Source organism: Rissa tridactyla, chromosome 1, assembly GCF_028500815.1.
Source record: "Rissa tridactyla isolate bRisTri1 chromosome 1, bRisTri1.patW.cur.20221130, whole genome shotgun sequence".
Taxonomy (NCBI): Eukaryota; Metazoa; Chordata; class Aves; order Charadriiformes; family Laridae; genus Rissa; species Rissa tridactyla.
Window position 1 is genome coordinate 157616644 of NC_071466.1, and position 13897 is coordinate 157630540.

Consider the following 13897-nt stretch of genomic DNA (forward strand, 5'->3'; position numbering starts at 1 on the left):
TTTCTTTAACCAGACCGCAGGCAGTGAGACCCATGCAGTGGTGCTGCGTGAGGGCCTGTCGCCTCCCGCCTCCTGCTGATTTTGTGGATGTTTTTAACCAAATTCGACCACAAAGGGGTGGCAGCTGCAAACTCACACATCTCCTATAGGAATAAGTCATCCAGGGGAGAAGAGAGGCCACAGCCAAATCTCCTTCACCACCTTCAATGACAGGAAGAAGGCTTGTGTGTGAATTCAACCGCTGTTAGGCACTAGAAAAACTTCTCAGTTAAGGTTTCTGACCTGTGTCTGTTTTCTAATGATACATCATGAAGGCCACTCTCACACTCCTTTGCTTTCAATATCTAAATTAAAAGCTCAGTCATGGGCACGCATCTGCTGGACATGTAACTGCCCTGGGTGCAATGCCTGTAGTACCACCTGCGACACAGTGTCACTGCGTCCTCTTGCGCCGCAGCCATGGCAGCAGACCCTGGACAAGCGGTGTGCTCACCCGCTGGGACCTCACAAACTCCTTAGAAGGGGGATCATCTTTTTAGTTTTTGAAGTGCCTTCCTCTTTGCGTCATTTCATCACTCCTGGCGCTGCATCACATTCACACAGAGGCATGCTTTAAATGATGGTGAAACAATAATGTAAATAACATTATCTAGGTCAGACTGGCAGCTGTAGGTATGGGCACTGTTACAGTGGATGGTGATTCTCACTGAACAAGAGTCCTGCCTGCTTCCTTCTTTTGCCAGTCAGGTTCTGTTGCGCCTTTCCCCTTGTCTCATCCTATTTCCTGCTTGCCCTGTGAGATCAGGAAGGGAGTGACAAAATGAGAAGCTAGACAAGTACATTGAGCAGAACAGCAGCTATATTAGGTCAGCTAGAGGTTCATATAGATCTGTAGCCTGCCTCTGACAGGCTGTCGATAGATGCCTAGGAGGCAACATGAGAGGCTGTAGCTTTACTGTCCTTCATCCCTCCCTTCTAGGGTCCACTGATTAGATTTCCTGAAACACAGGAAAAATGCTATTCACTTTCTTGGTTCAATTTTTGATTTTCTATCCACTGATTATATACCCCTTTCTTATCTCCTTTCCAAATGGAGAAGTTTTGGTCTATTTTCGTCTTTTATTGTATGGAAGTAATTCTATATTTTGGTCTGTCTTTGTCTTCCTTTCTTCCTTAAGACAGTCTTTCCTAAAGGGGCAGACCTATAGATGGTATGCAAGATGTGAGTGTGTGAAATGTGCACAGTGGCTTTTCAGTGTTTTTTGTTTTGTCTTCCATTGCTTTCCTACTAATCCCTACTGTTTGATTTTGTTGATTACTTTTGAAGCTGGAGTGTCACAGTTCATTTAGATATCTCAAATTTTACAGGACAGCATACTCTGTAAATTGAACTTTATTTCATAAGCTCATTAGGAAAGAAGACAAATAAGCATGTCGCACAAGGGCTCAATCCCCTTTTGTACACACTTGTCTAAAATGTGAATTCACTAACTCATCGCTTCATTAATTTATGAAGTTTCTAACTCACAGGTTCTCTAATTCATAACTTGTAACTCATGCACCTATGAACAAAATGGTTACCTAGCTGGAGTGAGAGTGCTCATCCTTCCTCCTTCGTCATGATGCGGGTGTCCCCTGTATCACACCAGGAAGCACAAAAGCCTCAGCAGTCCAGCTGCTGTTGGATCAGCTTCAAAAGCCTTTCAGGTAAGCTGATGGTATTTATACCTTCCAGCTTGGATGTTTGGTCCTTGCCATTTCCATAAGTTAGTGGGTTCTGAAGAGACTTCCAGATGAAGAATATGCAAGAATGTGGGAGATGATGTCTGCAGGAGACAGCGAGCTCCAGGTGGTAATGGCTGCGTAATGACTTTTAGCCCTTCCTGTCCATCCTGCCCTGCTGATGCGTTGCTCTTTCTTTGACCTGATGGCGCTGATCCCAGGATGAACGAGAGGACACTGGTGTTTTCGTAGAATTATCCCATTATCCCTAGATCTCTTTCCTGACTGGTAATAGTTCAGAAGCCGTCACTATCTATATGAAGATAGGATAGTTTCTGCCTTCTTGTCTAAATCTACATTGAATTTCAGCTGCCATTTTGTCATCCGGTGATGACTATAGGGTCTTTCAGCAATTCTTCATAGTTTTCCATAATCACTGTTTTCCTGAATAATATAGCATTCTCAGTAAATCCTGCTGCCTTATCCTCTTTTACTGATGATTTATGAGTGTGTTGACTAGTGCAGGGCTGAGCAGGCCCGTACTGGGGGACTGCCCTCTGCTGGGAAAAGCTTTTGGAAGTCTTCTGACACTTGCCTACATACTTGTTCATGCCCTCAAATAGTTCCAATATGTTTCTGAGGTATAAATTTAAAAAGGCCTTGCTGGCTTTTCCATAGTATTTTCTATTTCCAACACCTTCTGTTCCAAATTGTAGGTTTCAGTGATCTGGCTTCCTGCTCTGCAATTCTCTGGATTCCCGATGTGATCCAGGTGCCACATTTGCTATGTTCAAGTCCTCTAGTGCCTATGCATTTCTGAGTGAGAGATCACACACCACAAACAGTAATTGGCAAAATCACAGAGGAGTTGATGTTGGAAGGGGTCACAGGAGGTCATTTGGTCCAAACCCAAATTCGGCTATTTCCTCCCTGGGTTGTTCAAACAGGCATGGCAGCTTCTTAATTTTGGTGTGTTGCCTAATGTTTTCATATTGTTGGGTAGACGTGTATACTGCCACATTGGTAGTAGATATCTTGACTGAACCAAGACTCAGGGAACATTTAGAGTGTAAGAAAGGCAGGTATTGCTTTTGCAGAGGAGAAAAGCTGTTTCCATCAGAGGTGACATGATAAGGGAATGACTAAGACAAAGAGGCTCCAGTGAAGGCTTGTAGAACATCGCTTATCACACAGACAAAAGGACAAACTGATTCCTACTGGATTAGTGTCAAGAAGGGTAGTCAAACATTTAACCAGGGCTAATGACATTGAGCAAACTTTTACCAAAAAGGAAAGAAATAAACTAGCCAGGTAATCCCTTTAGGTGTAGCATAAAGAGAAGTAAACAGAGGCAGGACATGCGGGAAGAATTTTAGGCGCCTCGGACAGACTGTGAACCATGGAGTACCTAACCAATGGGAAACAGGGGAGGGAAAAATTCATCTGGGATTAGGGAATAAAAAGGTGCGTTTCAAGAACTGAAAGTGTGCCTACTTGCTAGGTCACCCGCTCTTGCAAGAACGTGAATAAAAATGTGCTTCACAGAGGATTCTGCCTGAGCCTATTTCATTCGGACCGGAACTTATTTCTCACAAGAGTAAAAAGCATTGAAGCCAGCATGGTACTAGACAACTCCTGTTCTCCCCAGTAGGCCTCCATTTCCTTTTGCTGTCCAGTGCCCTAAATCCATCCTATCTAACTGCCTCCAAACCTTTTGTATCTTAAAGACCTGTCCCAGCATCACTGTGCAGTCCGTGTAGATGTTTCAACTACATCTCCCCTCCACACTTCACTTCCTCATGCATCTGGAAAAAACCCACTCATTTGGCAGAAAAAGGGCATTTTTTCCATCATAAAATTTATATGAATGACTATGCCAATGCAGATGGCAACATTATAGAAGGAGAAGTACAAAAGGGAGCAATGTAAGGTCGGGGTAGGAGGAGTGTTTGCAGGTAGCTTTACACCATTGCAATTCATTCCAATGTGCTGGTCTGTGTATCACAAGGAAGTTCACATTGCTGTTCCTGCTTTGCAGCCAGAATGAGTTTTTCGAGCTCTGGAGCAGAGCTATCATTCTATCTCTTTTCATGAGAACAAAAGTAAAACTAGGAAAACAGTCAATGATTGACGCCGAGAGAAGATTTGCAGAGCTGCCTTTGAATTTAAGTACCTTCCCACCCCTGAATGCGTACTTGAAGTAAATCATAGCTTATTCCCTCTCACACAAGTTTCTTGTACTTTGTTTTGTGGCATGTTCCTCAGGAAGAAAAAAAGTACCTCTTTGATTTGATAGAACTTCCCCACCTATGAATTATATATAAGCAAAATTGTATTTTCTCCTTCAGAAGAATTTTCTGCTAATGGAAAAGTCAGTTTTCATTTGTAAAATTAAGTACCTCCAATGTAAGAAAAAATGTGCCCCTCAGGGGCACGTAAGGCAAGTGGCTCCTCTTCACCACTCAGATATCCTAATTAAAGGTAAGGCTGGAACTGTTTTCTTAAATGCCATTGTAGCATAATTGTGTATGAGCTATTCAACCTACAGTTTATGACTGTCTTGTGCATTGGCCTTGTAATAAGCTCCCTTTAAACAGTTCTTATGGTTTCTGAACAGCTGCTGGACTCCAAGCACATGGATTTTTAGTAATTGTGGGACTTCAGGGAATGCAGTTTCAGTGAGCCACCTTTGCTAACATCTGGTGTGTTCTGCTATGAAAACTTTAGAATTTTTCAAGTGTCAATCATTAGACTAATATCTTTATTTTTAGGAGTAGTTGATGTATAATTGTGTTTATTTGAATTGTGACATCATTTCATAATTTTGCATGCATCGGTCTTCAAAATGTAGTAATTTAATGATTTTCCCATGAATTTTTGTAAGCAACTTTAAAATATCCATTATAATAGTGCATGGTGTCCCCGCTTCCCACCCTGTACACCTGGTTTATCCCTTCTCCTAGCTAACATGGTGAAGCTCCTAGCTTTGTGTTGTCTCTTCTGGTAGATGATGTAATGAAAACAGGCAGAACAAGGCAGATTTTAGACACAATTGTGAGTTCTCTGGTGAAACATCACCTTCTGTTTGATAAAGCAGCATTGCTGATTCTCAGCGGTTCAGAAGCCTAGAAGTGTGATGTTTGCTTGTGAGTGTTTTTGATTGCGTCTTAATGTACATTTAAACACACATTTTCCCAGTGAAGGTCTGACAGCATGGTTACTTTTAAACACTTGGCTAAACCTTCAGTAATTTTGTCGGCAACTGGTTCCGTTTGTAACAGCTTGTATTTGCTATATATTATTTCTATATACTACTCCAATTTCTTCACTTGTTACTTGTATTTCTGAAATCTGGACGAATTGACGACATCTCTGCATACCAATCTTACAGCTACAATCCCAAGAGCTTCCCGGTGGCACACTAAAAATCAACCAGCCAACAGGTGACACACGCACCCACAACCGGAAAGCGAGAAACTGGAAACCCGGTTCTGGTGCAGTACAGGAGTAGCACCAGACTGTGGGGCTGTTGGCTGTCCTAGAGATCTTGCAACCTCTGCAAAGAGCAGGATAAATCCTCATTTTATACTGCTACCTCAGGAATGAGTTTATTTTCAGATACAAGCAGTATAGTCTGGAGAGAATACAGGAAAAACTGTCTATTTTATAAGAATAGGCCAGCCTAATGGTACGTGCAAGAATTTGTATTGTGTACAGTTTGCCTTGTTGCACAAATATGTTTCAAGTGGCTTTGCTTCTGAAAATAAAAATATTTTCAGGCTGAAAATTCACGGTATAGTTAGTGATGCTGTTATTTTCATTGGCATACCTCTAGTTTTATTCTGTTAAATTTTTGTTACTTGGTGCAGGTGCAAATGTCTGTTTATTGTGTGAGCCATAGGTTTTTGTTCTTCCTGGATTCATACCTTCAAAAAGGTATTATATTCACACAGACCCATTACCTTCTAAATTACCTTCCTCCATCCTTCAAAAACCTCCTAAAAACCTTTATTCTAGACTCTTCTTTCCTCTGCAGATCACGCGCCTCCCCTACTTTATTCTTGTAAGGAGTCGTGCACTCCAAGGTCTGATCCTAAACACATGGGGGTTAACGTGGGAGGGAATCTTTCCATTACTTTTGAGGCCACAGGTCTCAATCCTGGTGGCTGTTTCTCTGATTCAGTATTTCAAGAGGTTCGTCTCTTGCTAGAAGAGCAATGTAGAGCCCTGTCAGCTCACATGTAGGCATGCCCCTAAAACTTGTGTGTTTGCATCTTGAAGCACAACTCTCTTCCAGGAGTTCTTAACAGGGTTAATGACTCCTTTAATACTACAATGATCATCATATGAGCAGTTAAGTGAGCCATACCCTGAGCAGCAGTATTTTGATTCACCTATTCGGAGAAGCTGTGTGAGTGGTAGTATATATGTTGGCTACAGCTATACAGGATGTCCTTAACAGATGGCTCTGAGTGGTTTTGTCCAAATTTCTTGCCATGACCATTTTGATACCTGTTAAAATGCCTTAATACACAAAGTAACTTTAAAGGACAGGGAAGGCATCACAATTATGATGGGGGGGGGGGGGAGGGGGGAAATTCCATTGATTTCATCTAAGTTTTTATGTTCCTGTTTCTCTTCACTTAGAATAGAAATTCAGGTTGAACTTGTGCACAGTGTGTGTGTGGGGAAGCATAGGAACAAACCAACCAAAAAAAAGTTTATTGAAACATGCAAATAGAGAGGGCCAAAGTCTAGAAGCCTTTTGTCGTCTCACAACAGTTTTGCCTGTGTTTGTCACCACATTATCCATCAATGACGTCTACTGTCCTAATATATGGAATCTGAATATGCCTGTTAATTCCTCCTTTAAGCCTTCACCTTTCTGATGGGAGGGAGCTCCCTGTTGACAGCTAGGGAAGAGCAATTCTATTTTCATTAAGGTATGAGTTGCCACCAAGCCATTTATCTATGTATCACAAATCTTTGCTCAATGTGCATGCATTTAAATTAGCAGTTCCAACAGTTCAAACAGTTCTTTTAAAGTTCAGTACCTTTTCAGAGTTTCTTATGATTAAAAAACCATAATTTGTCAGGAACCAGAACAGTTATTGAAGCGTATGTCATGTTTCATTTTGCACTGCAATTAGCAACAGTGCAGAAGTTGGCCTCATCATATGGTGTTTCATCCTGTCTTAGACAAAATATGAAATTACATTGATAAGGACTTACCTCTGGCTCTGATCAGTCTCCACCAGCAGTATGAAAAGCGATGTAATAGGTGTGAGTGAAAAATTCTATGTCTGCACATACTAGTGCAAAAAAGCCTTGCTAGATTATTGGTATTTTTGTAACACCAAACTGATTTGGAACTTGGGACAGAAAGGGTCAATTACATTATCAATTCTTGTCCCTCACAATCACAAGAAACTCATTTTTCAGATGTCCAATTCAGAAAATTCCTCATCATAATCAACAGACACCCTGAGCCCCAGAAAGCTCTTTAGCATTTTGCAACAAATTTAAGACCTGTAGCCTCTGAACACACCAAGGAAAAAGCAGGACCATCGTAGCCATAGGAGGGGGCAATAGATTTCAAAAGGAGTTGATATGTTTCTCAGGCATTCTGCCCAAAACTGTTGAAGACAGCAGTCAACTGTGTATTGGAAACACCCCAAGCAAATTTTAAAAACCCTTAAAACTATCTTTGCAAGACGTCAGAAATTTTTATTTACCAGCTGCTAGACCCTACTTTCCATTGAAGCATCCTAGTTTCAGTGAAAACTTTCTGAAGTTTTCTTGTGACCTTTTCTTCTGATAGTTCATCAGCTAAATGCACAATTGTTCACGTGGTAGGTGACACATCACTTGGAATGTCACAGGGAAATTATTTGGAGATCAGTGGCAGCTACTTATGGTAACAGGTTGAACAGAAGGAGTAAAGGATCTCATCAAAAGCAAGCAACATTCTGTGCTTTCAAATGCTTCTGGCAATAGGATACTAAGGTATATAACTAGCATATTCATACTACCTTAAAATGCTATCTAGAATCCAAACTAAAACAGATCCTTCATAAAGGGAGACCTAAATTATACATAATATTTAAGTGCGTATACTTTAACGGGAACTGAAGCAGTGAAATGGAAATGTGTTCAGAGATATTCACTATATACAGGACATTCTGCAGAAAAGTACTTCCAGTAGGACCAAAGACAATATGCTGTACAATACCATTTACTACGGGTGCAGAAAAAAGCATAATTTCAGAGGCGTCTGGTGCATCTTCCGTTCTTTAGTCAGATGAGCCGCCAGGGAGGATTTTTGGCCAGGTACCCATTCCAGCTGGCAAAATAGGCTGGCTAATCCAGATTATCTGTTGTTGATCTGTGCAAGGCAAACCTTCTACATTGACACAGAACAAGCATGTGTATCAGCTGAACTGATATTCCCTTGTTAGCCTTGTATTCCCTCTTGCCACACTCCTCTGTCCATATCAAACTATTTATTGGGCTATGCAATACCTTATAATTTCTGTATAAAAATACATTCTGTGTATTTTTTGTGTAATGATTGCTTTTACTTCTTCAAAAGAATCTTAGAATAAAGCTAATATGTCTGCTGAAATGTAGGATGTGGAAATACTCATTTTGTTCTGCGAGAATGGTGCTACTATATGTTAGCAAGTTTCGAGTTCTATTAAAAAAGGAGGAACTTATTTGTAATAAACATTATGCTGAGTCATATAAATCTTCTAAAAGTAGATTTTCAATTGTTTCCTAGCATTGTCTTGGGAATTCCATACTTGCAACAGAGATTATTTCAATCAAAGCTGATGACAATTTTTTTTTTGTAATTTTCCTTTCACTTGGTACCTTTCAGTTCCCCAGTTATTGCTGGCCTATGTCATTTTCAGAAGCAAATGTTTTTTCATCAGTCTTTGTACTCTGGAATAGCAAAGAAAGAACTCTAAAAGGCCACTTGTGGTATTTATTATCACTGATGCTTAATATTTAACCATAGGCAAATAGTACTGAATAAGAGACAATCTGATTACTTTGAAATGATATGCAGAGGAAAATATTGCCACGTTCTTTTTCTGTTTTGAATTTTGTTTATTAAAAAAAAGACCTGACGTCTGTTTCCTCATCAGTATATAAATGGAATGCTTTTGCACTACACCTATCAAGATCTTCATGTCGTGTTTGTCTTAGAAGACCGTGGACAGCTAGAAAACACATGAAACCATTAAATGAGGATAGCAGATGTGCCAAAACTGTGGCTTCTTAGCCACAGGCACAACTCAAACTCAAACTGCATTTCATAACTAGCTGGAGGCTGTACGAAAACAGAGGCTGATTAGTAATCCTAATTCCTCACATGGTGCTGCTGAGGTTGACGTTGCTTGGAAATTTATTTGCAAGCTCAGCCCAGACACTTTCCCAAACGTAGCACTAGCAATGTCATTGTCATCTCTGACCTGTAAACATGCCCAGAGATTCCCCTTCCTACAACTTTCTGAAGTATATTTTATGTGTTTTGTGCCTGTAATTCATCTGGTGTTTTGTTGTTTTGGTAATTTATTAAAATAGACATGAACACTGGGAATCTGAGAATTGAGGGGAAGGCATTTTTAGCCAGTTACATTTTTTTTAATGTTGCTTTATATGAATATCTCTATCTATCTGAGTCAAAAGCCTTCAAAACATTTTAGAAAAAATTTCGTTATTGCTGTTAAAGCCTTTCATATTTGCATCTTCTGGTAAGGATCAAGAAGTCACTTCAAAAGTCCATCATTTTCTTAAAAAAGGAAGATGTGAGACTATATTCTGAAGTCAGAAATTAGTAAACACACAACCCTCTTGTCTGTGCACACAGTGAAATCTCCTTTAAAAGGATATTAAGATTACAAATTAAGTAATCAAAAGTTAGTTACAACATGGCAAAATTAAGTTGACTGGTACAACTTTAATTTGCCCTCACTGTGTATCTGTGTTATGGTACTATTTTGACATAATCACCACCTGTTTCTGCTACAAGATCAGACCTTCATTCAGTGCATGTATGGGATAGTGCTCTTTTAGTGACTAATTAGCCAGTGGGATTTCTTTACTGATTGCATCCCCAAGCCTTATTTGCTACACAGTCAGATGTTGCTTTCCAGGGAGAATTGCTAACCCCTTTATAGACTTTTTTATGCTTCCCCCATTACAGCATATGAATGCTATATAAGCATTAAGACATTTATACTCATAAGAACGTAGTGATGTGAAGATAATTTTATTATCCCTGCTTTACAGATGAACACACAAAGAGATTAAATTAGAGAATACCCACTAATTTTGTGTATTCCAGATAAGATACCTAAGAACTCATGCTTTAGAGAGCTCAGCATTTGTGGGTAGTTTGTGGGCTCAGGCCAGTGCTCAGTGACTTGCAGCTGGTACTGCTCAGCATTTCTGCAAATCTGATACTGGGGTCTCAAGTCAGAAATCCCAATAATGAGGAACATACAGTTAGTGACCACCTGTGAAAGTTTGTTCAAAGGGACTTGCCTAGCATCATTTGGGAACTCTGTGGTAGAGACAGGGTCAGAACCCACTTCTCCAGGGTAGCATTCAGCTGCTTTAATTTTGAGAGCATCCTCTCTCTTCCTTATTCACTAGACAATTTATAACTTCTGCAGCAGATGCAGCAGGGTTTCTGCAAATTACAGTCTCATTTACTAAACAGTCCCAGTTCACCATTAGAGCAAGACTTATCCCATGCACAGAAAAAAGTAGGGTCCTTCATTGGAAAATGTTAAAATATACACCCACGGAGGAGGGAAGGGAGATGACTATGTTTTTATTTGGTATTTTCTGTCTTTGGAGTGCTTCTGCATTGTCCTCGATGAGGCTCCTACATGCCCTGCTTTCAGATTCCTCAGTTAACAACAATAACATTTGGAAAAAGGCTGGCATAAAAAAGTCCCTTCAGTCTGCCACCTGCATTTCCACCATTTGAGTGAACTGTTCATCCGATAGCAATAGCAGGTTCCTGTCTCCCTATTTCACAATAGAATTTCACGGATCTTTGCTGCAGCAGGGAAGCATTAAGTGTCCAGGTGAAATCTTGGTCTCTACTGTAGTCTTGTGAGTTTGGGAGTGGGAAGAGGACATTGGTCCTTCCCCTTCCATTCCTCAGGTTTGCCTCCTCCTTCCCTTATCTTTCAAAAGCTGGTCTTCCCTCTCCGCTATCTTTGGCTTCTATTCTTTTTGCCCCTCTCCTCAACCCAAAACATGTTAGCCCAGGCTTCTTATCCCCAATCCTACTCTCTTCATCCAGGTCCCACAAAATTAGCCCAGATTCTCTTATGAATCTTAGCCTTCCTTTTATCTTCTTGGGAAATCAGTCCCAACCCTCTCTTCTCAAATCCTGGTCAAATCTCTTTCTGGCACCTCTCCCCACAACTCCACAGAGCACAATGGAGTTCAGAGCCAGTGTCTCCGATGACCTCCAGCTCCCAGTCTTACTTCCCAGCATCTTTTGCTCTTCTAATTACCATTTCATGGTTTCTTTCTTACGTCTCCCCTGGAGTCCTACATAGCAGTCTCTGGTACTGCTTCCTCCCAAATTCAGCCTTTCCTGTGCCTGTATTCCAGTCAAGCCGCTACTTGTCCCATGGAGCTCCAGTGCTGTTCAGGTGGCAGTAGAAGAAAAAGTTGATCTGAAAGAGCAGGGAAAAGACAGCTCTCGCACTGCTAGTGCTCAACTGTGTCCTGGTACAAAGCTTCAGTTACAGGGCAAGTCCTGATTTGCCCCTGAGCACTTGTTCACAGCGTGTGCTGGTGGAAGAGAACATGCACAGTCCTGGGCCTGGGAAGAAGCTAGGAAGGAACAAAGCACACTCTGCTGCCCAGGGTCCTCCGGCTTCCGATGCTGAAGTATAAAAGTTCATTGAGTATGGGCGAAGAATTGCAGCGGCTTGCAATGTAATCTAAATTCAAATGAGTTTCTGTGGAACAGAAAAAAGCATGTCCCCAACACAAACCATACCACGTGTGAGATTTTGTGTGTCTGATCAATAGCATAATTAAACAGTCCTGAAGATGTTTTTTATGGATGACGCAGTTCTGCTTGCTGTGAATTTCAGCTAGCACTGTTGAACATGTTCAACATGAGGCACACAGTGACATAAAAACATAACATCTAGCCAGTTATTTCTGTCACGATTTGCATTTACTGACCTTTATCAACATGTATTTAGAATCAACCTTGAAAGCAGGTGAGAGTTATAGGTCATCCCCCACATTGTTGTAACTCCCTGACATGAGATGGAAAAAGGCTTGATCTCTTTGACTGTGTGTATGAAATACGTAATGTTTCTGTTGTGCTTAATTTAAATGAACAGGTTCTATATTCCCTGAATCAAAAATTATTCAAGACACAAACATATATTTTGCACAGATAATGTTAAGAGCTTGGCTTAAAATGAGAAAAATATGGCAGATGCAGGTCAAAAATACTATTTAAGTTGAAGATTGTTGTAGAATATTTCTCATTTTCCCTTTCTGCATCATGTTAATGTTGTAACTTGAAGGGTGCCTTCTCTAGAATCCTATTTATATTTGTTTCTGTAAAGTGTCTGACATCTTTTTGGGGACCTATTAAAATACAAGATATTACCTCTTACCATGCAGTAATCAGGAGCTCAACTTATCTGGGCACGTTAAGCACATCCTTAGTTTTAAGTTAAAATGTGCTTCTGATTAGGCATGAGTTCAAGACAACATCCGAATGTTTTCTAGAACTGGGTCCCTAGCTCTGAATGTGTTTGAATTGATCTTTAAAGATGTTACGTTAAATTAAACCTCTCATATCTTTACTCTAGACTCCTGTATATGACTGAATTAAGCAGTTAGCTGGCCAACATCTTCGTAACAATTTCATAAAACAGGCAGCCAGAAGCCTTAGCTTATAAACCCATGATTCCATTTCTCAATTCACTTCATGTTTTTTCATGTTTCTTTTGTACCTACCTTTGCCAGATACATCCTAGAAAACTTGAGTGAGCTAGACTCGCTGAGATCCTGTTCTAGGTGTGGGTTGGGGGAATTCCATGGGAGACATTTACAGGACATATGTAAGGCTAAGGTGTGGTGTAACTGTCAGGTCTCTTGCTTCTGTGTTGAATTCAATAATAATTCAAAATGCAGTCGCCTAACCTTCTTCTGCTGTAGGCCTCTCTCAAAGGAATTAGATTTTAATGTGTTTTTTTGATTCTGTGGGCTTCTGAGGCTGATGAGTGGAAGTTGGAATGGCAAGGTGGCCAAAAAAACCATCCCTATTATTTTTATCTTAACTGATAACTTTTCCTCTTATATTTCACTTTTCTAGCCATTTCCCCAATGGAATGTAGGAAAAGACCCTCACAGACAAGTTCATTAGATTTTTTCATTTCTTTTACCTCAAAAAGAAACTGAAGAGTGTGTCCGTATAGAAGCCATTGCAAAAAGACGTCTCATTTGAAATTTTAAAAAAACACTCAGCTTTAAAAATTCTCTTTCAAAAAAGATTCCAAGTCAAGAAACAATTTTACCAACTTGCCTCCTACCCTACCAGCAAGATACAGGATTTCTTTAACACCAGTTTGTAAAAATCCCCAAAGCCTAAGTGCTTCTTCAGCACTTCCCTGGTAATATAGGAAGCATTTATTTGCTAGTCATAGCATTTTATGCCCACATAACTGTTTGTCTCATCAAAGCATAAAACCCCATTATTTGTGACAGCTGTTTTTCAGTCACCTTCAGAGTATAGTAGAGAGAGGAATTCTATTTTTAAAGAATTTCTTTTACCACTCTGCAGTTCCTTAAAATGTATTTCTTTTATCTAGAACTGTGTCAGAAATCTGACCTCACTCTACTCCTTCAATAAAGACAGAAAGTGCTGGGTTTTCTTGTAATATGACAATTATAACACCAAGAATGGATTTAAATAGTTATTGTATTTTAACTACTTTTATTCAGGGCATTTGATTGTAAGGTCAGACATGTTTTCATGTCTCCAACTGAACTAGATCTACTGGGTAACTCCCGCAAGTATTTATTATTATGTTCCTCCCAACCATACAGCTTCCTTCATTTCAGATGACCTGTTTTCAAGTCTCTACTACTCAGCCCCGTGTAGGAAATATCT

The 13897-nt window shown here is 40.2% G+C and overlaps 2 protein-coding genes across 2 annotated transcripts in view; both read left to right on the forward strand.

Moving 5' to 3' along the window:
- TBXAS1 (thromboxane A synthase 1) overlaps nucleotides 1-1546 on the forward strand; it is a 266910-nt gene extending 265364 nt beyond the window's left edge. Inside the window, exon 14 of the transcript XR_008464443.1 lies at nucleotides 1531-1546. The gene's annotated coding sequence lies outside the window, so the exon portion shown is untranslated. The remainder of the gene's footprint in view (nucleotides 1-1530) is intronic.
- A 2534-nt stretch (nucleotides 1547-4080) lies between these two features.
- The window catches only part of SPIC (Spi-C transcription factor), a 30150-nt gene continuing 20333 nt past the window's right edge, over nucleotides 4081-13897 (forward strand). Inside the window, exon 1 of the mRNA XM_054188817.1 lies at nucleotides 4081-4203. The gene's annotated coding sequence lies outside the window, so the exon portion shown is untranslated. The remainder of the gene's footprint in view (nucleotides 4204-13897) is intronic.